This window comes from Moschus berezovskii, chromosome 20 (genome assembly GCF_049115385.1).
Source record: "Moschus berezovskii isolate FMDL1 chromosome 20, NW_MosBer_1.0, whole genome shotgun sequence".
Lineage (NCBI taxonomy): Eukaryota > Metazoa > Chordata > Mammalia > Artiodactyla > Moschidae > Moschus > Moschus berezovskii.
In genome coordinates, this window is record NC_142479.1 from 15,171,675 (window position 1) to 15,196,392 (window position 24,718).

Consider the following 24,718-nt stretch of genomic DNA (forward strand, 5'->3'; position numbering starts at 1 on the left):
AGGCGTGCTGCAGTCCATGGGGTCACAAAGAGTCAGGCATGACTGAGTGACTAAACAACAATTGACTGCTAAATATTTATAAAGTCTAATTCCAGTATTTTTAGGATCATAATAAGCCTATTCATTAAGTGATCTCTAGACCTGGAACTGTTGAGCCAGATGATAAGGGAAAAGAACAGTTAATTTAGGTTAAGCAGGAGAACAGTTGTGCATGATAATGGAAGGTATAAGCTAGTGAGGATGGATCAGAAAGAAAGAACTGCCAAGATCAACAGAAGCAATGTTTGGCTCCTCTGGGTTATCATATCTTCTCCTGAGAAATCAAGGTCAAAGGGGAAAGATTCTCTGTAAGCAAAGAACTAGAGAGTATACAGATTTACCTGACCTCATCGACTACTCTCAATAATTTTTGGAAAAAAAAAAATCTCCAACTGATATATTTATCCTCTGACTTTTGTGGTCCTCTCTAATCTTTAAGAAGTGTTGCTTACCAATGCTACACTTAGGGCCCAAGTCATTGTCTCTTACTAGAATAAAAACTCTGACATGGGGTTTAGAAGAGAACCATGGCCCCAGGAGCTGTGAAATATTGACTGTAGAGTGCCTCATTTTTCCTCTTTTTGGATAATTCATTCTTATGCAAGTGGATTGTTCTTCCTGTAGTTGATGTAGGATTAAGTCCTATGCATTCATAGTAGTATTAGTTTTACTTTACCCTCACAGAATTTTCATGCTAACAGGGATCTTAGAAGCTGGCTGGTTCTTCTCACCTGAGTAATACTCAGGCATGATAATACTCCCAGACCTAGAAACCAAGTTCCTCTCAACTTGCTGACCCTTCCTTATTAGTCTATCATTCTCTAAAAAGTGAGAGTAATAAAAAACCTCTAAAAGCTCAGAGATTAGTACTGGGCTCAATCCTTCAAATGTTGCAGCACTATGTAAGATCTTGATGAGAGAAAGGAGAGATTCATTTGAGCAATGGCACAGACAGGTAATCAAACATAACAGAGTATATAGGTCAGCGAAGCTTCTCTTAAACACAAACTGTAAAAGTGAAAATAGCTATTTTGAAATATAGTTACATTAGATTCACGAAAAACCATTACTAAAATGTTTATTCAAATTGCTCTGAATAGTTTCAAATATATAAATTTAATATATGTGTTAATTTTTGCAAAGAAGAAAAAAATGTAAAAAGAGGAAATCATCAAAGAAAATTGATTGAAGTACCTAGGAACACTGTAGGAATTAGTCCAATTCTTTCACTTTATACATAAAGAGACTAAATCTCTTAGGTGTAACACCAGTTGTGCTAGGTCACAGCAAGCCAAAATATAATCCTAAATCCTCTGATATCATGTTAGCACAAAACTGATTGGGTATTTTTCTTTTAAAAATACGGAAAAGAAGAAGAGGAGTATGAAAGAAGAAGACACAAAGACACAGTGCAATGCAGGAGCAAGGCGTGTAGCATCAAAACAGAGGATCTGATAAACTAGAAAGACCTGAAAAACTAGAGATCAAGAAAATCATGTTAAGAAAGTTAAGGCAAAAAATCATAGGAGTTTTTAACTAAAGATGTTGGGAAATTTTCTAGAAAATCTGAATCAGTTTAGGTAGTAATAGAACGAAAGTGAACGTGGCTCAGTCATGTCCAGCATTTTGTGACCTCATGGACTATACAGTCCGTGGAATTCTCCAGGCCAGAATACTGGAATGGGTAGCCGTTCCCTTGTCCAGGGGATGTTCACTTATCCAAGGGAACTTCCCAACCCAGGGATCAAACCCAGATCTTCTGCATTGCAGGAGGATTCTCACCAGCTGAGCCACCAGGGAAGCCCAAGAATACTGGAGTGGGTAGCCAATCCCTCCTCCAGAGGATCTTCCTGACCCGGGAATCAAACTGGGGTCTCCTGCTTTGCAGGCAGATTCTTTACCAGCTGAGTTACCAGAGAATCCCACAAGCAAAGTAATAGAGTACAATACTGCAAATTTTCATTCTGGGCATTTTCATTTTTATTTTTTCTCTCCAGCCCACAGATAGAATAGAAGACAAGCTCAGAGCCTCTGAATTTGAATCGCAGTTCTATCTGAACAGGAGTAGAAGTGCATAGAATGCCTGAATATACAATCTGAGGATTTGAGAAATCAGAATTTCCAAATTCTATCCACTGTTAATTGCTAACCGTGAAACAAAGTACAATTTAAAAATAAATTTCATCTTTTTTTCCCTTTTGTCCCATGACAAAAGAATATGAAATAGCTATACATGCTAATGTATGTTTTCAATAGTATTTATACAGAAGCAAATCCTCTATAGTAATCAGTTCAGTTCAGTTGTCAGTCGTATCCGACTCTTTGCGACCACATGAATCACAGCACAGCCAGGCCTCCCTGTCCATCACCAACTCGCGGAGTTCACTCAAACTCATGTCCATTGAGTCGGTGAAGCCATCCAGCCATCTCATTCTCTGTCGTACCCTTCTCCTCCTGCCCCCAATCTTTCCCAGCATCAGAGTTATTCCAGCGAGTCAACTCTTCACATGAGGTGGCCAAAGTATTGGAGTTTCAGCTTCAGCATCAGTCCTTCCAATGAACACCCAGGATTGATCTCCTTTAGAATGGACTGGTTGGATCTCCTTGCAGTCCAAGGGACTCTCAAGATTCTTCTCCAGCACCACAGTTCAAAAGCATCAATTCTTCGGCGATCAGCTTTCTTCACAGTCCAACTCTCACATCCATACATGAGCACTGGAAAAACCATAGCCTTGACTAGATGGACCTTTGTTGGCAAAGTAATGTCTCTGCTCTTTAATATACTATCTAGGTTGGTCATAATGTTCCTTCCAAGGAGTAAGCGTCTTTTAATTTCATGACTGCAATCAGCATCAAATGAATAGGGTAAACTAATTTATGTAAGAAATGACTACTTCCATGTAAAATGCCTTTAAGAATTTTAGCATACTAATTATTTTGTATTCAAAGGAATATTCCACATGAAAATCTCTTATATATAAGGAAAGATCTCTATTTAGTAACTTGTAAGTTCTTTAAGAAACTGTTTAGCTCAAAAATATAAATCAACCATCTTGAATAATCTCTTATAATTCATCCCCTGAATTGACATGGATTTGATAGGGCTTCTTATAATTCAAATTGCTTCTTAATTTTCTCAATAATTTAGAAATACATTAGTGTTTTCAGTTTAAATGTTGTTTGAGAGACCTGGGTTCGATCCCTGGATCAAGAAGATCCCCTTGAGAATACTACCCTCTCTAGTATTACCTTCGGAGAAGGCAATGGCAAGCCACTCCAGTACTATTGCCTAGAAAATCCCATGGATGGAGGACCTTGGTAGGCTGCAGTCCGTGGGGTCGCTGAGGTCGGACATAACTGAGCGACTTCACTTTCAATTTTCACTTTCACACATTGGAGAAAGAAATGGCAATCCACTCCGGTGTTCTTGCCTGGAGAATCCCAGGGATGGGGGAGCCTGGTGGGCTTCTGTCTGTGGGGTCACACAGAGTCGGACATGACTGAAGTGACTTAGCAGCAGCAGCAGTATTACCTTGCCTGGAGAATTCCATGGACAGAGAACCCTGACAGCTACATGCGGACCATGGGGTCCCAAGAATCAGGGCGACTGAGCAACTAACACTTTCACTTCAAGTGGTAAACACTTAAGGCAGTTTTTCAATTTGTTTGTTTTGTTTTTCATGATATGCTGTCTATGAAATCACATTAGAAACAGTGTTTGGTTATGTTTGCTTTACAAAATAATGAATCAGTATAGTTTCTGTGTGATCAGACATTCTTATTCAATTTCTAAAAGCAGCTACATTTTATGTCATGACTCAAAATCTTAATATTAGTGAGTGAAAGTGTTAGTCACTCAGTCACATCCAACTCTTTGAGACCTCATGGACTGTAACCCACCAAGCTCCTCTCTCCATGAAATTTTTCAGGCAAGAAGACTGGAATGGGTTAGTAGATACTCCCTTTTCCAGGTGATCTTTCTGCCCCAGAGATCAAACCCGGGTCTCCTTCATCACAGGCAGATTCTTTACCATCTGAGTCACCAGAAACAGTGTTTGGTTCTGCTTGCTTTAGAAAATAATGGATCAGTATAATTTCTGTGTGATTAAGACATTCTTCCTAAATATTTTTATTTAAAGTAAATTCTAAAAGAGGCTACACTTTGTCATGACTCAGAATCTTAATATTAGTGAGAGACAAATGGAAGTTATCCTGATATCAAATTATTCTCCTAGTCTGAAACTGTATTAAATGATGGGGTTAACAACTGGAAAATGCCCAGAATGAAAGAAAAAACAGTAATTTTGAAATTTTAATGAGGCTAAAATCTCTAAAATACTGTGTACTTTAAAGTATTCTGGGCTTCCCAAGTGGCTCAGTGGTAAAGAATCTGCTTGTTAATGCCAGGAAAAGCAGGAGACGTGGGGTTTGGTCTTTGGATTGGGAAGATCCCCTGAAAGAGGAAATGGCAATTCACTCCAATATGCTTGCCTGGAAAATCCCATGAAGAGAGGAGCCTGGTGGACTACAGTCCATAGGGTCACAAAGAGTCAGACATAACTGAACATGCACATGTACACACAAAGTATTTGGGGCGTGGTGCTTTTATTTTTAGTGCACAGATATTTAGTCATAGGCACAGTGTAAGTGCTGCATACTTTATACCAGAAAAGCAGATTTAGCTGTGACCAAATATTTCAGCACCCAAGATAATTTATTTTCCTCAAAGGTAGAATAAGATAAAAGAATGATGGAGTACCAACATATCAGGCTATTATCAAGTGCTATAATTTATATAGTCTACATTGATTTTGCTCTTTGTAGGAGCTAATGCACATGCTTTCAGATGTATCAAGAGGACTTTAAAAAAGAAATATAAAATCTACAAAATATATCTCTCCATGAAATTTTATACCAGCAAGTCTGTGGACACTGAAGAAAAGACAGTCTAAATTTTATATGATATTTAACTCCTCTGTTACCCTTTAACTCATAACACCTAGCCATAAAGCCTAATTTTCTTCTGTTTCAATAGTTTTAACATGGTGGAGAACAAATAGTTACAACTATGTATATTACCTTAGAAATAAAAATCAATTTGCCTTAGCCAAAGACAGTATAAAATATAATTAACTGAAACACAATTCTTAAATAAAAGTTTCAGTATCAGTAAGTGAGTCTTTAAAAAAGTGAATTCTGTGGTCTCATATCTGAAATGTCAACTAAAACATCTTTGATGCAAATGTTATACCTAAAACTTAAGATATCTTGTGATTTAAAGATTTTGAAAAGAAAGGTATAATCTAATTAGTTACATTATTTAGGCATATTAATAAAAAACAGTGGATTCCTTAAAAAGTGAAAAATCTTTAAAAAAAAAAATTGTGGGGTTTCCCTGATGGCTCAGTGGTGAAAAAGCCACCTACCAATGAAGGAGACACAGATTCAATCCCTGGTCTTGGAAGACTCCATATGCCACAGAGCAACTAAGCCTATGCACCACCACTATTGAGGCTGTGATGGAGAGCCCAGGGAATGTGACTACTGAGTCCACATGCCAAAAGCCCATGTTCTGCACCAAGAGAGGCCACCACGATGAGAAGCCCTGCAGCACAACTGAAAAGTAGCCCCCACTCACCGTGACGACAGAAAAGCCTGCACAGCAACAGGCTCAGCACAGAAAAAATAAATAAATACTGAAATACAATTATTCTTTTAAATTGTGTGATTCTGATTACATGGCTCTCTTAAAGTTTCTTTCACTTCAAGAATGAATTTAGATCCTGTATGAAGCATAGTTTTATTATTATACATATTATGGCTTGAGGGAAGGAAAGAGAAGTATCGACTTTCCTTTCCCAAAGAGTTTGGGAATGCTATCTGATAAGGAAGCACTAAAAACATGCAGTTAAGTGATTCTGAGGACAAATACTTATGTAATACCAACTGTTATTCAAAAACTGACTTCTGAGTTAGTGACAAAATGGCATAATTAGAACTTCTCTTTCTCCACTAAACTGGGGACACTGCTGCTGCTGCTGCTAAGTCACTTCAGTCATGTCTGACTCTGTGCGACCCCATAGACAGAACCCACCAGGCTCCGCCATCCCTGGGATTCTCCAGGCAAGAACACTGAAGTGGGTTGCCATTTTCTTCTCCAATGCATGAAAGTGAAAAGTGAAAGTGAAGTCGCTCAGTCGTGTATGACTCATCCATGGGATTTTCCAGGCAAGAGTACTAGGGACATTAAAAGGGTACCAAAAGGGCTCCCACTTTAGTAGCAGCACCATATATCCCAGAAAAACCAAAGGGGCAAGAGCTTTATTTAGACTTCAGTGATTCCCAAGAGTTTAATGAGCCAAATTAATGTTATCAATTTTTTAAAAAATTTTGGAAAAAATAGGGAAATGATTGAAAGATTCAGCAAGAAAATACAAAATTGGGATATAACTCACTGAAAATACAGCACATTTCATATTAAAATATAAAATAAATGGATTGAGTTATTTTCAATATAAAAGGAGAAATACCAAAACTGATGAAGCAGCAAGAGTCTATAACAAATGACCAAAGATATTTGAAAAATAATCAAATAAAATTTTGGAAAGAAAATATGTTTTAATATGAGAAATTAAATGGATGGGTTAAAAACAGATAAGTTAAGTGAAAGACTTTGAATGCATAGATCACAAAAAGCTGTGGAAAATTCTTCAAGAAATTGAAGTACAGACCACTTTATCTGTCTCCTGAGAAACCTATATGCAGGTCAAGAAGCAACAGTTAGAAGCTTACATGGAACAAGTGGTTCAAAACTGGGAGAGGAGTACTACATGGGTGTAGATTGTCACCATGTTTATTTAACTTTTACGCAGAGTACATCATGTGATATGCTAAGCTGGATGAATCACAAACTGGAATCAAGATTGCTGGGAGAAATATCAGCAACCTCAGATATGCAGATGACACCACCCTTATGTCAGAAAGTGAAGAAGAACTAAAGAGCCTCTTGATGAGAGTGAGAGTGGAAAAGATAGCTTAAAACTCAGCATTCAAAAAACTAAGATCATGGCATCTAGTCCCATCACTTCATGTGAAGCAGAAGGGGAAAAAGTAGAAGCAGTGACAGATTTTATTTTCTTGGGCCCCAAAATCACTGCAGAAAGTAACTGAAGTCATGAAAATCAAAAGATACTTGCTCCTTGGAAGGAAAGTTGTGACAAACCCAGACAGCATATTAAAAAACAAAGACATCAGTTTGCTGACAAAGGTCCCTATAGTCAAAGCTGTGGTTTTTCCAGTGATCATCTGCAGATGTGAGAGTTAGACCATAAAGAAGGCTGAAAGCCAAATAACTGATGCTTTTTAACTGTAGTGTTGGAGAAAACTCTTGAAACTTCCTTGGACTGCAAGATCAAACCAATCTCTTCTAAGGAAAATCAACCCTGAATATTCATTGGAAGGACTGATGCTGAAGCTGAAGCTCTAACACTTTGGCCACCTGATGTGAAGAGCTGGTTCATTGGAAAAGAGTCTGAGGCTGGGAAATATTGAAGGCAAAGGAGAAGAGGGCAGCAGAGATTGAGATGATTAGATAAAATCATCAACTCAATGGACGTGAATTTGAGCAAGCTCCCAGGGATACTGAGGGACAGGGAGGCTTAGCATGCTGCAGTCCATGGGGTCTCAAAGAGTCGGACACAACTTCGGGACTAAACAACAACAATGACAGTAAAGAGAATTAGTGAACTAGACTACAGAAAATTAATACCCAAACGAGTTAGAGTCAACAAGATGTAGTAGTATTTTAGTTTCTAAGTCGTGTCTGACTCTTGCAACCCCACAGACTGTAGCCTGTCAGGATCCTCTGTCCATGGGATTTCCAGGCAAGAATACTGGAGTGGGTTGCCATTTCCATCTCTACATAAAGATGTAAAGTATAAATGTAAAAGATAAAGAATAAAAGTTCCAATCATCCTCATGAAATCTCAGAAGAACATAATACAGTAGCAATATATGAAGAAATGTTGAATATTTTTTTGTTTAAAACTAGTGAAGTACCTCTATCAGAAGATAAATATATAATACATTATATAATTATATAGCATAGATAAGAAAACACATAGAAAAATCATTTCAAAAATATTTTATTAAAAATGCAATGTGACAGAGATAAAACAAAATCTAATCTTGAAGCCAGACAGGAAGAAGGATAAATAACAAAAATTTAGATTACCTACAAAACAAAGATGATTAGACTCACAAATTACTTTTTCATAGAAAAAAAGAAACAAGCATTAGAATCCAATCCTCAAAGTTATGAGAGAAAGTCACTATTAATCTGGTATACTTTACCTAGCAAAGCTATATTTTAAAAATAATACTTATCATTTTTACATAAATGAAATAATTACAATGTATAATTAACTGTAACTTGGAAGGAAACTCTTAGCACAAAATATTTTAATTTAAAAAGACACAGAAAACTAATAAGTGAAATGTCTGGACTAAGATTTTAGAAAAAGACACAATAATCCCTCAGAAATCAGAAGTAAAGATACATTATAGATATGAGCAAAATTGAAGAACACAAAAAAGGCATAAAATACAGAGAATGTACAAATTTTTAGAAGTGGTTATTTGAAAGACTAATAAAAAGTGAAACACTGATAAAATTTATTAAGAATAAAAGCAAAGAAGTATGAATAAATAATGCTGTCATAGGGCACATAATTTAAAATATACCAGTGTAGTAGTAAGTTTACCAGTTTTGAACAACTTTTATACAAGTTGTAAAATTTAGATAAAATGTATGAATTCTTAGAAAATTTTTAATTACTGTAACTAACTTGAAATATAGAGGAAGAATAAATATAAAGCCTGAAGTAAGAGAAAATAAAAGGTAATTCTAAAAAGTAACATTACAATGAGACAATTTACAAGCAGTTCCTATTTTCAAGAAACAGATCATTTCAATGTATCCATCATCTATATAACAGAAAATGAGAAGATTGCTAACTTATTGCATGAGGCTACTGTAAACACAATACCTAAATCAGACAAGAACAGCAAGAAAGATAAAACCATAGATAATTCATGAATATAAATATTAAACTAAATCAAATATTAATAGCTTGAAAGACAGATTAATGGCCCCCTGAAGATATTCATATCCTTCTTAGTCCTCAAAATTGGTGTATTACATAGCAAAATTCTCCAAGCCAGTCTTCAGCAATACATGAACCATTAACTTCCAGATATTCAAGCTGGTTTTAGAAAGGGCAGAGGAACCAGAGATCAAATTGCCAACATCTGCTGGATCATGGAAAAAGCAAGAGAGTTCCAGAAAAACATCTATTTCTGCTTTATTGACTATGCCAAAGCCTTTGACTGCGTGGATCACAATAAACTGGAAAATTCTGAAAGAGATGGCAATACCAGACCACCTGACCTGCCTCTTGAGAAGCCTGTATGCAGGTCAGGAAGCAATAGTTAGAACTGGACATGGAACAACAGACTGGCTCCAAATACAAAGGCTGTATATTGTCACCCTGCTTATTTAACTTCTATGCAGAGTACATTATGAGAAATGCTGGGCTAGAGGAAGCACAAGCTGGAATCAAGATTGCTGGGAGAAATATCAATAACGTCAGGCATGCAGATGACACCACCCTTATGGCAGAAAGTGAAGAAGAACTAAAGAGCCTCTTGATGAAAATGAAAGAGGAGAGTGAAAAAGTTGGCTTAAAACTCAACATTCAGAAAACTAAGATCATGGTATGCGGTCCCATCACTTCATGGCAGATAGATGGAGAAACTGGAAACAGTGTCAGACTTTATTTTTTGGTGATTTTGCTCCAAAATCACTGCAGATTGTGACTGAAGGCATGAAATTAAAAGATGCTTACTCCTTGGAAAGAAAGTTATGACCAACCTAGATAGCATATTAAAAAGCAGAGACATTACTTTGCCAACAAAGGTCCATCTAGTCAAGGCTATGGTTTTTCCAGTGGTCATGTATGGATGTGAGAGTTGGACTGTGAAGAAAGCTGAGTGCCAAAGAATTGATGCTTTTGAACTGTGGTGCTGGAGAACACTCTTGAGAGTCCCTTGGACAGCAAGGAGATTCAAGCAGTCCATCCTAAAGGAGATCAGTCCTGGGTGTTAAATGGAAGGACATTCTAAAGCTGAAGCTCCAATACTTTGGCCACCTCATGCAAAGAGCTGACTCATTGGAAAAGACCCTGATACTGGGAAAGGTTGAGGGCAGGAGGAGAAAGGGGACGACAGAGGATGAGATGGCTGGATGGCATCATCTACTCGATGGACATGGGTTTGGGTGGACTCCGGGAGTTGGTGATGGACAGGGAGGCCTGGAATGCTGCAGTTCATGGGGTCGCAAAGAGTCGGACATGACTGAGCGACTGAACTGAGCTGAACATAGCATAGAGATCTTACAAATATGATTTTAGGAATCTTGATAGGGGCATGCAAGCCCTGTGAATTCAGGATCCAACGTAGACCCTGAGTGCCTGTGCAGGTCAGTGGGGTCATCACCGTGGTCACAGCACCACCTGCCTGGACTGCAGGCCACCCAGATCCACGTTACTGGGCGCCAGACTGCGGTTCGGCAGATGCTCGGCAAGCACCCATCCTCACTCCAGACCCCGGCTCTATGGCCGCTCCGTGGACGTCGATGCAACAGACATTCATGCCACAGCCACCTCTAGTGTCTTTGAGCCATTCCAGTGCACAGAGGGAGTCTCAGCTACAAATTTTCCTAGCGGGGTGGCGAGGGGGTGGGGGGGCAGGAAAAGAGATCAGGAGATCCTCAGCACGTGCCACCAACAAGTTCATCAGTCCTTTTGCACAGCCTTGGCAACTGATTTCTGCAGTCTTTAATAAAACCGCATGAAGGCTAAGCTACTGCATACACCCTGAGCCAGGACCACAGCATCCCATGCAGTGGAGCCCTTGTGTTCACCTCTAGATCACAGGCCTCAGGAAAGGGAATATTTTGGGGTGATCTAGTTTACAATATGGCTAAAACTGAAATTGCTCATCCATTCTTCAATTACACTAATGTGGAGTTCACCACCCAGAGACTGCATGTATTAGAATGTCAGTTACAAGCACTGTGTCCTTATATCTGATCAGGATTTCTCTGCTCTGTGTCATACCAGTGAAGAGGGCTTTGCCCTTATTTTTTCCTTCTTGAAACACTCCTTTCCTTGCTTTAGTGAAAATATACTCTTTCAATTTTTGTTCTTTATTGCCAGCCCATCTTTATCAGCTTTTAAAAATCAATTTAGTTTAATTCTTTCTCTACATTCTTAGCCAAGTTAATATCATTCATTTTTCCAATTTCACGTCATCCAAATGTAGGTGACTACCATATTTACATCTTGAAGCCATTTCTTTGCTCTGAGCCCCAAATTCATATTTCCTATTATATATCTTTCACTTTTTAGAGTTAATATCTAAATTTCTAGTCTAGCATTTATTTTTACCACTTCATTCAGACTTCCTGTCTTGGTAAGTGATGGTACAATAAACATACCTTAGTTAAAGCAGAAACCTGGAGGTTATACTTGATTCATTTTTATTTTTTTTCCTTGTCCTCCAAATCATTAGTAAATCTTGCCTTTCTCCTACCACAATAAACCCATATCTGTTCATACTGTTTCTGTCTGCACTGACTGAGATACAGTTCCATTATTTAATCTTTTGTAATTATTTTTTGTTCTTTTTTATTTTTGTAGAAAAATTTAAAAAAAAATTATAATCAGGAAAATGATAATTAAAACCAGTTCAAAACACTTCGTTGAACTTAAATTTAAACTTAAATGCTTCTTTAAACAGTTATTTGGGAGAACATTTTTGTTGGTAACCAATCTCACACATATCCCACAGTTTGATTAGTTTAATGCCTAGACATACATGGTGATACAAAAAAACAATCAAACAGCATTTGCATTCTCACATGTGCATTGGGTATTGATAATGGTTTAGTTGCTAAGTCCTGTTCAACTCTTCATGACCCCATGGACTATAGCCTGCCAGGCTCTTCTGTCCATGGGATTTCCCAGGAAAGGATACTGGAGTGGGTTGCTATTTCTTTCTCCAGGGATTCTTCTTGAACCTGGGTCTCCTGCACTGCAGGCAGATTCTTTACTGACTAAGTCACCAGGAAATTGAGTATTCATGAAGGCCTAATTCTAATTAGCAAGATTGGAGTTTAATAGTATAGATGGAAAGGGGTTGAAAATCAGAATTGTGACTTGTGTGACTGGCTACATGCATATGATTAAAATACTAAGAATATCATGAAATTAACTGATTTATAATCCAGCAATCGCACTCCTGGGCATACACACTGAGGAAACCAGAATTGAAAGAGACACATGTACTCCAATGTTCATTGCAGCACTGTTTATAATAGCCAGGACATGGGAGCAACCTAGATGTCCATCTGCAGATGAATGGATAAGAAAGCTTTGGTACATATACACAATGGAGTATTTTTCAGCCATCAAAAAGAATGCATTTGAATCAGTTCTAATGAGGTGGATGAAATTGGAGCCTATTATACAGAGTGAAGTAAGTGAGAAAGAAAAACATCAATACAGTATGCTAACACATATATTGGGCTTCCCTGGTGGCTCAGAGGTTAAAGCGTCTGCCTCCAATGCGGGAGACCCGGGATCGATCCCTGGGTCGGGAAGATCCCCTGGAGAAGGAAACAGCAACCCACTCCAGTATTCTTGCCTGGAGAATCCCATGGATGGAGAAGCCTGGTAGGCTACAGTCCACGGGGTCGCAAAGAGTCGGACACGACTGAGCGACGGAACGGAACGGAACACATATATATGGAATTTAGAAAGATGGTAACCTTAACCCTGTATACAAGACTGCAAAAGAGACATAGGTATATAGAACAGTCTTTGGGACTCTGTGGGAGACAGTGAAGGTGGGATGATTTGGGAGAATGGCATTGTAGCATGTATATTATCATATGTGAAATGAATCACCAGTCCAGGTTCGATGCATGATACAGGATGCTTGGGGCTGGTGCACGGGGATGACCTGGACGGAGGATATGGGGAAGAGGGAGGTGGGAGGGGGGTTCAAGAAAGGGAATACATGTACACCCAGGGCAAATTCGTGTCAATGTATGGCAAAACCAACCAATATATTAATGTAAGGTAATTTGCCTCCAATTAAAAAAAAATGATCATATGTGGTTTAAATATTGCTCTGATTTTCAGTTATATTCACTAAGGTTGTATTCTCCATCTGACAGTAGTCTTATGATACTTATTTTGTATTTATGTATGTTAATTTTGAAAGACCAATGTTGACTGTTTTCATTGCCTATAATAGTTTCTTTAATGGAAAAGCATTAGTTTGAATTATGAATCATCTTGTATATATTCTGAAATGCATTGCTTTAAGTGGCTGCTAATAATTTTGTGGAAGTTCATTTCAGATGCTGAAATATATGAGAGTTGTTATATTAGAATTAAAAGTTATTACTGGCAGCTGATAATTTTTTTAAATTCAGGGAAGCTTAAATACTAAGTATGTGATTATTGTAATAATTTGCTTAATGTGCTAAGCCACTTTGGAGAAATGCAACAAACACAGATGTTGATTAAAGATAGGAATTTGAACCCTACAACTTACTGTCTGTGTGACTTATAAAAAGTTACTTACCCTCTCTGATTATATGTTTAGAGTTTGGAAAACAATTTTTATGTTTTAGCATTGTTATAAGAATCAAAGAAAATTTATGTAAAATGCCTGGTTTACAGTAATTTACTCCATCCTGAATACTACTAGTTTATTAATTCAAATGATACCATATATGTAGTTATGTTACATTGTCACCTACCATCTTGTTAGATGAGCATCCTTGTTGGTTTGTCAATCCTCACTTTCTGTTTTGACATTTGCTTATCCTTAGTGGATTCATGGCATTGTAGGTGAAGACTGTGTTAGATATTTGAGAGAAAGAAGAGAATTATACAGATAAGCACATTCAGCCCAGTATAAGAAAGAGGGAGGTAGCTTATGTATATTCTAGAGATTTTCTCAATAAATCTTTCATCAATATACAGGGTTATATAATCTTGTCTCTGCTTATAAAGATAATACCAAGTCACGCCCTCCAGAGCAAACTTACCCCAAAGTAAACTGACCGCATCCCAATTACAATCTTTATTAGCCCTTACTGTCAAGATGCATGCTGGCTGGCTGGCATGTGTGTGTGTGCTCAGTCACATCCAACTCTTTGCCACCCAACAGACATATCCTACCAGACTCCTCTGTCCATGGAATTTTCTAGGCAAGAAGACTGGAGTTGGTTGCCATTTCCTACTGCACAAGATCTTCCCGACCCAGGAATCAAATCTGTGTCTCTTGCATCTTCTGCATTGGCAGGCAGATTCTTTGCCACTGTGCCACCTGGGAAGCCCTCTGGGGGAGGGGGAAAGAAAACTAACACAAATGTATTAGCAAAGGATGTAAATGTTTCAATAAAACATGTCACTCCATTAACAAAGAATAATGAGGTAATGAGAAAAGTGAATACAATTTCAGCTAATTTATGCTCAGCTGGGACTTCCCAGATGGGGCTAGTGGTAAAGAACCTGCCTGCTAATGCAGGAGGTAGACAAAAAAGACACAGGTTCAATATCTGGGTTGGGAAGATATCCTGTAGAAGGAAATGGCAACACGCTCCAGTATTCTTGCCTGGAGAATCCCATGGACAGCGGAGCCTGGTGAGCTTCAGTCCATATGTTCTCAGAGAGTCAGACACGACTGAAGTGACTTAGCACACATGCCCCACTGATATAAATGGCATATTGTAGATACTTTAGAGAACATCAACAATTCTTGTTATAACAGACTAAGCTATTGTCTGAATCGCCACGTTATATAAGCATATTCACACATGAAGTTCGCATTGGAGACACATGAAGCAGAATTTGAAGTTATTGATCAGTGAAATGCTCAGTGTAATTAATTCATAGTACTTCATAACATTTGAGAATGTAAAATGTTTCACTTAATTATAAAAAATTTCAATTTGATCAATAATATACACAGATTTCTCATTTGCTATTAAGATTTTAAGCATAATGGGAAAACTTTAAAATTAGAAATGGAAGAGGCATTTAAATGCCTTTTTGGTTATTCTCCTGCTACAGAATTGACTTAATTCAGTTTACATAGATCATTATTGATTCTAGTTCTACAAAATAGAAACGAAAAAATTGTACATGGTATATTTTACAGTCTACAATGCCAATTTTTTTTTTCTCTCCTATATAACTTCAGTTCGTTGAATGAAAGAAAACAAGGTAAAAATGTATTTTCCAAGTATTGTGAATTATATTAATATTGTACCTCATGTAAGGTATGGGTGATTTCTTAGAGGTTTTTTTTCTTTTTTGGGGGAGGGTGGAATTCATAAAAATACTGTCCAGAGATAATCAGTGTTTATGTTTTTATGTATTCTTTCAGAGCTGCTTCTATTCCATAGTTGATTTTATATAATATGTATCACTATATTCATTACTTAAAGTGGTTTATGGCTAGGTTCTAAACTTCAGCTTGCAAGCATCAGAATCACATAGTGAGCCTATCGAGAAGAGCATAGCCTACCTGGCCATCTACATGCCCACATACTTTCTCTCATTCATTTCAAAGATTCTGAGCTTGCAGAAGTGAGCCACAGTCTACAAATATGAATTATAGAAATAAACTTTTAGATGGTTCTGAGGTGGGTAGATTGTAAAACTGGAAAACACAGGTCTGTAGAACCTGTGTTATTCTGAGAGGATAACGTATTGAAGTGCCCTACACCTGTATCAATTTGTTAAGATGTTTATCTTTTTCAGGATTTCAAAAGAATTTTGATAACAGAATGATCTATTTGATAAAATTTTCTGTTTAAATCTTTATTTGATGACTTTTGAAGGAAATAATTTGCTATATTTTCAAGTTCTTTCAGTTCATTTCAATTGCTCAGTCCTGTCCAACTCCTTGTGACCCCATGAACTGCAACATGCCAGGCCTCCCTGTCCATCACAAATTCCTGGACTTTACCTAAACTCACGTCCATTGAGTCTGTGATGCCATCCAATCATCTCATCCTCTGTCATTCTCTTCTCCTCCCACCCTCAACCTTTCCCAGCATCAGGGTCTTTTCAAATGAGTTAGCTCTTCACATCAGGTGGCCAAAGTATTGGAATTTCAGCTTCAATATCAGTCCCCATCTATTTGCCATGAAGTGATGGGACCGGGTGATGGGACCAGATGCCATGATCTTACTTTTCTGAATGTTGAGTTTTAAGACAAATTTTTCTCTCTCCTCTTTCACTTTCATCCAGAGGCTCTTTAGTTCTTCTTCACTTTCCGCCATAAGGGTGGTGCCGTCTGCATATCTGAGGTTATTGATATTTCTCCCAGCAATCTTGATTCCAGCTTGTGCTTCTTCCAACCCAGCATTTCTCATGATGCACTCTGCATATAAGTTAAATAAGCAGGGTGACAATATACAGCCTTGACGTACTCCATTTCCTATTTGGAACCAGTCTGTTGTTCCATGCCTAGTTCTAATTGTTGCTTCCTGACCTGCATCCAGGTTTCTCAAGAGGCAGCTCAGGTGGTCTGGTATTCCCATCTCTTGAAGAATTTTCCACAGTTTATTGTGGTCCACACAGTCAAAGGCTTTGGCATAGTCAATGAAGCAGAAATAGATGTTTTTCTGGAACTCTCTTGCTTTCTCCATGATCCAGCGGATGTTGGCAATTTGATCTCTGGTTCCTCTGCCTTTTCTAAAACCAGCTTGAACATCTGGAAGTTCATGGTTTATGTATTGCTGAAACCTGGCTTGGAGAATTTTGAGCATTACTTTGCTAGCGTGTGAGGTGAGTGCAATTGTGCAGTAGTTTGAGCATTCTTTGGCATTGCCTTTCTTTGGGGTTGGAATGAAAACTGGCCTTTTCAAGTCCTGTGGTCACTGTTGAGTTTTCCAAATTTGCTGGTATATTGAGGGCAGCACTTCAACATCATCTTTTAGGATATAAAATAGTTCAAGTGGAATTCCATCACCTCCACTAGCTTTGTTCGTGTTTATCTGGGTCATGAAGATCTTTTTTGTATAGTTCTTCTGCGTATTGTTGCCACATCTTCTTAATATCTCCTGCTTCTGTTAGGTCCATACCATTTCTGTCCTTTATTTTGCCCATCTTTGCATGAAAAGTTCCCTTGGTATCTCTAATTTTCTTGAAGAGATCTCTAGTCTTTCCCATTCTATTGTTTTCCTCTATTTCTTTGCACTGATCACTGAGAAAGGCTTTCTCATCTCTCCTTGCTCTTCTTTGGAACTCTGCATTCAGATGGGTGTATCTTTCCTTTTCTCCTTTGCTTTTCGCTTTCAGTTATAGTCTATTCAAGTTTTCTGTCCCTCTTTCTGTCAATTTTCATGGACTTTTTCTTAAAATACTGGTCATTGTATTGTAAAATTTATTTTTGGTGATGATGTGGTGGAACGATATCTTACTTGAATAATATCAGATTTTATCTATATAAACCTCTTCTTTCCTCATCATTTTTCTTGTTCCTTTCTATGTCCAATTTCTTCAGTTTAATACTTGATTTTTTGGGAGTGTTTCTTTTATAGTTTGGCACCTTCTAACCATGGACATGGTATAGCTCTATTTTTATTTCTGTCTAGTTTCATATATGTTGATATTATTTTTACTCCTTACGTATCATTTTGTTAAATTCATTTCTAGTTTTCATATAGGTTTTATTGCTGACATGAGCAGAATTTTAACATTTTTCTAAATGTTTTTGTTATATTTCATGGACTTTTATTTTTATGTACCTATGTTCATAGAAGTATTTTAATTTTTACCTAATAACTTTGCTGAATTCCTATTAATTTTGCCTGATTGATGGTCTGACTCTCCATGTTCTTATATTTGCTATGAAGATTTCAATGCTATGTATACATAAAACTTGTTTATCTTGCCTTATCATTTGTTCTATTTTCATTTTACATTTGCTTCCCTTCTTTCCTTCCTCCCTTCCTTTCTTTTTTATTTTTTTCTTTCTTTCTCCCTTTTACCAGATTGTATAGCGTGAGGCTGAAGAGTAATGAGTGAAGACAGTAACTTTATCATGTAGTGACTAAAGAAACTTCAAAATTCTCATGATTAGTATAGTATATGTTGAACTTTAAAAAAAAAATAAGATGGGTTATTTCTCTGAAATGCTTTTATAAATAAAGATTGTCAGTTTTATGACGTTTGATTTAATTTGATTTAACCTACCTGTGAAAGCAGCAGGGCCTGAGATGTCTCAGATCACAAGATTTTTACTACCAATTCGATGTATTCTATTTACTGTCTAACTTTCTGAGTGTTTTTGTAGTAAACATACTTATTTTTAAAATGATACTATATTTAGACTTTGTTTATTTATCTATTTTTTAACCATTGTATAATAAGGTACTAAATGAATTCAAATGTGTTTTTCTTAACTCTATTTTTATTCTTCCCTTACTTCTCGTCTGTTGAACTGAAATAATTTTGTTAAATCTTCTTCTTTTTTATGACATATTAGAAGCAATATATTCAGATTCTTTCCCTTGGAAGAGATATCTGTATCTATACCTGTACATATATATTCTGGAAGTGTTTAAAAACTCAATATTTCTATCTTTCATTCAAACACATGAAGAGCCTTAACATACTTTAAGAACTCATTCACTATTTTCCAATCAAGTTTTAAAGACTTTTCTTTTTTAAAATGCAAAAATAAAACATCCTTTGATATTCATTGAACTATTTTATTTATAAGATAGTTTGTCAATATTTAAGACTTTCCATTCTTTCCTGGAACCTATATCTTCCCTAAATTTGTAATTTTCCTCTGTGACTATACTTTTTATAAATCACATGAGATTTGTTGCATTAATATTTTTCTAGTGTTGAGTAGATTAGCTTAAGATAACAGTGTAGAAGAATGTACCCGCATCCTTTGTTGAGAAAGCACCAGAATTACAATTAGCTACTGGGTAATAATTGACAGACAAACACTGGAACACACCAAAAATTATACTCTTCACCTAAAGCAAAGGAGAAGCCACAGTGAAATTGTAGGAAGGGTGCAACTATTATAGAATCAAATCCCATACCTGCCAGGTGGGTGCCCACAAACTTGAACAATAATTATACAGCAGAATTATCCCAGTAGAGTGAAGGTTGTGAGCCCTGTACTGGGCTTTCCAGCCTGGAAGTCTAGCAATGGGAGGAGGAATCCCCAGAGAATCTGTCTTTGAAGGCCAGCAGGATTTGATTGCAGGACTTTTACAAGTATGGGGAAACAAAAATTCCACTTTGAGAGGGCACACACAAATTCTTGTGTACATTAGGACCCACAGGGGAGAAAAAGAACACCAACCTAATAAAAGACTGACCCACATCTACCTTCTAATATGAGAAGGTCTCTTGAAGAGATGGGGGTGTTGGCTATGCCTCAGTACAGGGACAAAACCTAATAGAATTTAGCACCACCAGGCAAGCTTTGCAGGAAGAAACCAACAATTTAAAACAACATTTTATACATATAGACTGCTGTATCGAAACCTCTTGGGAACAGAAAACCCAAAAACACAACAGATACACACACAAAAAGAAAAGAAAACCTAAACACAACACAAAGGAAGGTCATCAAATCACGAAGAGAAAAAGAGGGGGGGGGGGAAAGACCTACAAAAACAAAATCCAAATCATTTAAGAGAATGTCAATAGGATCATACATATCAATAATTACCTTAAGTGTAGATGGAATAAATTATCCAACTGAAAGATAAACTGACTGAACTGTCACCAAAAAGACCAATATATAAGCTGCCTATTAGAGACCCACTTCAGACCTAGGGACACATATAGACTGAAATGAAGGGGTGGAAGAAGGTATTCCACGAAAATGAAAATCAAAAGAAAGCTGGAGTAGCAGTACTCATATCAGACAAATTAGAATTTTAAATAAAGACTGTTTTAAGACACAAAGACACTACATGGTTATCAAGGGATCAATCCAAGAAGAAGATATAATAATTGCTATATCCAAAATACTAGAGTTTCAGCTTCAGCATTTGTACTTCCAGTGAGTATTCAGGGTTGATTTCCCTTAAGATTGACTGGTTTGATCTCCTTGGTGTCCAAGGGACTCTCAGGAGTCTCCTCCAATTCCACAGTTAGAAGGCATCAACTTCTGGGCATATATTCAGAGAAAATCATGGTTTGAAAGCATTCATGCACCCCAATGTTTATTGCATCACTGTTAACAATAGCCAAGACATGGAGGCAATCTAAATGTTCATCAACAGAGAAATGGATAAAAATGATGTGGCATATACATACAATGGAATATTATTTGGCCATTAAAAAACAATGAAATAATGCCATTTGCAGCAACATAGATAAACCTAAAGATTGTCATACTGTTTCAAGTAAGGCAGAGAAATAGAACTATTGTATGATATCACTTATAAGCAGAATCTAAAATGAAATGATACAGATGAACTTACTTATGAAATAGAAACAGACTCACACACTTAGATAAGGAGCTTATCGTTACTTGGGGAAAGGCTGGGGGAAAGGCTCAGTTAGAGATTTTAGGATTGACATATATACACTACTACAGTTAAAGCTGATAACCATTAAGAACCAATTATACTCAAAATGGATTAGAGAGCTAAATGTAAGACCAGAAACTATAAAACTCCTAGAGGAGAACGTAGGGAAAACACTCTCTGACATAAATCACAGCAGGATCCTCCAAGACCCACCTCCCAGAATATTGGAAATAAAAGCAAAAATAAACAAATGGGACCTAATTAAAATCAAAAGCTTCTGCACAGCAAAGGAAACTATAAGTAAGGTGAAAAGACAACCTTCAGAATGGGAGAAAATAATAGCAAATGAAGTAACTGATAAAGGATTAATCTCCAAATCTCCTGCAGCTTAATTCCAGAAAAATAAATGACCCAATCAAAAAATGGGCCAAAGAACTAAACAGAAATTTCTCCAAAGAAGACATAAAGATGGCTAACAAACACATGAAAAGATCCTCAACATCCCTCATAATCAGAGAAATGCAAATCAAAACCACAATGAGATACCATTTCACACCAGTCAGAATGGCTGCTATCCAAAAGTCTACATGCAATAAATGCTGGAGAGGGTGTGGAGAGAAGGGAACCCTCTTACACTGTTGGTGGGAATGAAAACTAGTACAGCCATTATGGAGGACAGTGTGGAGATTCCTCAAAACCTGGAAATTGAACTGCCATATGATCCAGCACTCGCACTCTTGGACATACACACCGAGGAAACCAGAATTGAAAGAGACACATGTACTCCAATGTTCATTGCAGCACTGTTTATAATAGCCAGGACATGGAAGCAACCTAGATGTCCATCTGCAGACGAATGGATAAGAAAGCTGTGGTACGTATTACTCAGCCATTAAAAAGAATGCATTTGAATCAGTTCTAATGAGGTGGATGAAACTGGAGCCTATTATACAGAGTGAAGTAAGCCAGAAAGAAAAACACCAATACAGTATACTAACGCATATATATGGAATTTAGAAAGGTGCAAATGATAACCCTGTATACGAGACAGCAAAAGAGACATAAATGTATAGAACAGTCTTTGGGACTCTGTGGGAGAGGGTGAGGGTGGGATGATTTGGGAGAATGGCATTGAAACATGTATGTTGTCCTATGTGAAAGGAATTACCAGTTCAGGGTCGATGCATGTTACAGGATGCTTGGGGCTGGTGTGCAGGGATGACCCAGAGGGAAGATAAAGGGAGGTGGGAGGGGGGTTCAGGAGGGGGAACTCATGTACACCCTGGGCGGATTCATGTCAATGTATGGCAAAACCAACCAATTTAATATTGCAAAATAATTAGCCTCCAATAAAACACTAAAAAAAAAAAATGACCTAAAAAAAAAAGAACCAATTATATAAAACAGGAAGTCTGCTTAATGTTATGTATTAACCTAAATGTGAAAATAACTTGATAAGAAAAGGTACATATATATACATATACGAATCACTTTGATGTATACTTGAAATAATCACAATATTGTTAGTCAACTATAGTTCAATATAAAGTAAAAATTTTAAATATTTTTTTTTCATAACATTTTTTGAAGCTATCAGAAAAACTTTTGTATTAACTTGGGAATTATAGTTGTCTGACCACCGAGTGACAGTGTGTCAGCTATGCCTATACAGTAAGACCAACTTCAGTTTCCAGCAAGAGTAGAGAATTCAGGGCCAAGATGATCACCTGTTCTTTCCAATGTTGTGTTTGATTGTGACGAGTAACCTGGGGAGTTTGATAGTGGAAAAAATAAACAGATAATTTGTTAACTAAAATTGGTGAATTCTGTCAGAAGGTATCGGCACTCCAGTATCCATCAGGTTGGGATTCAGGGAAAAGACTGGCAAAAGCCAGGTTCAGTTCAGTTCAGTTCAGTTCAGTCACTCAGTCGTGTCCGACTCTCTGCGACCCCATGAATCACAGCACGCCAGGCCTCCCTGTCCATCACCAACTCCCGGAATGCACTCAAACTCATGTCCATTGAGTCGGTGATGCCATCCAGCCATCTTATTCTCTGTCATCCCTATCTCTTCCCACCCCCAATCCCTCCCAGCATCAGAGTCTTTTCCAGTGAGTCAACTCATCGCATGAGGTGGCCAAAGTATTGGAGTTTCAGCTTCAGCATCAGTCCTTCCAATGAACACCCAGGATTGATCTCCTTTAGAATGGACTGGTTGGATCTCCTTGCAGTCCAAGGGACTCTCATGAGTCTTCTCCAGCACCACAGTTCAAAAGCATCAATTTTTCGGAGATCAGCTTCCTTCACAGTCCAAATTTCACATCCATACATGACCACGGGAAAAACCATAGCCTTGACTAGATGGACCTTGGTTGGCAAAGTAATGTCTCTGCTTTTTAATATACTATCTAGGTTGATCATAACTTTCCTTCCAACGAGTAAGCGTCTTGTAATTTCATGGCTGAAATGAGCATCAGCAATGATTTTGGAGCCCCCAAAAATAAAGTCTCACACTGATTCCACTGTTTCCCCATCTATTTCCCATGAAGTGATGGGACCAGATGCCATGATCTTGGTTTTCTGAATGTTGAGCTTCAAGCCAACCTTTTCACTCTCCTCTTTCACTTTCATCAAGAGGCCTTTGAGTCCCTCTTCAATTTCTGCATAAAGGTGGTGTCATCTGCATATCTGAGGTTATTGATATTTCTCCCAGCAATCTTGATTCCAGCTTGTGCTTCTTCCAGCCCAGCGTTCCTATGATGTACTCTGCATATAAGTTAAATAAGCAGGGTGACAATATACAGCCTTGACATACTCCTTTTCCTATTTGGAACCAGTCTGTTGTTCCACGTCCAGTTCTAACTGTTGCTTCCTGACCTGCATACAGGTTTCTCAAGAGGCAGGTCAGGTGGTCTGGTGTTCCCATCTCTTTCAGAATGTTCCACAGTTTATTGTGATCCACACAGTCAAAGGCTTTGGCATAGGCAATGAAGCAGAAATAGATGTTTTTCTGGAACTCTCTTGCTTTCTCCATGATCCAGCGGATGTTGGCAATTTGATCTCTGGTTCCTCTGCCTTTTCTAAAACCTGCTTGAGTATCCGGAACTTCACGGTTCACATACTGCTGAAGCCTGGCTTGGAGAATTTTGAGCATGACTTTACTAGCGTGTGAGATGAGTGCAATTGTGTGGTATATGCTTTGGCATTGCCTTTCTTTGGGATTGGAATGAAGACTGACCTTTTCCAGTCCTGTGGCCACTGCTGAGTTGCCAGCTAGAGCTCCATTTCTCAGAAGGCCCTTAGGAACCAAGGAAGCTGTACCATTCGTTATCAGAAATAGAGATCCAAATCAAAGCCCATTGGTCAAATTGAGAGCATAGACCAAAGCTGCTATTCATAGTAGTGGCATTTTTCTGACCAAATTTCTAAAAGCATTAAAAAGGAAAACTACATAGAAGCCCAGATGAAAAGACAGACTAAAGGCAAACCTTGGCTTTACAATTTTGTCAAAGATCATTTCTAATTTAAATGTTCATTTCTTGGAGCACTAAGATATTCATTTGTGGTGCAAGAACTTTGCAACTGCAAGAAAATCTGTCAGATTCAATTTGAGCTTTCAGCTGTTCATGTTCATTGAATAGACTGTGCTTGAATTTGTAACTTTCTCCTAAATATGTAGATAAAGTGTAAACAATTTGTTTCTGAAGGAAAGGCCACAACCCAAGGAAATTTTATTACAAATTGAATGTTTCTGTATTCTCACACACACACACACAAAGAAATCTAAAGGTGTTTAAGCATGACTATATGACTAGCATGTTATAGGGCATTTTACCTATGTGTTTTTATTTAATTTTCAACCCTTGATCTATGAGAATGTATGAGGAAATCAAGACTGAAAGCGATTGCATAATTTTCCCAAGGGCGCAAACCTCATATCTGAGCAACTCTGAAATTCTTGTTATTTCTCTTCAATCAGGATATCCTCTGTAATCAAAGAATGTTGGTATGTCTGGGCCTTAA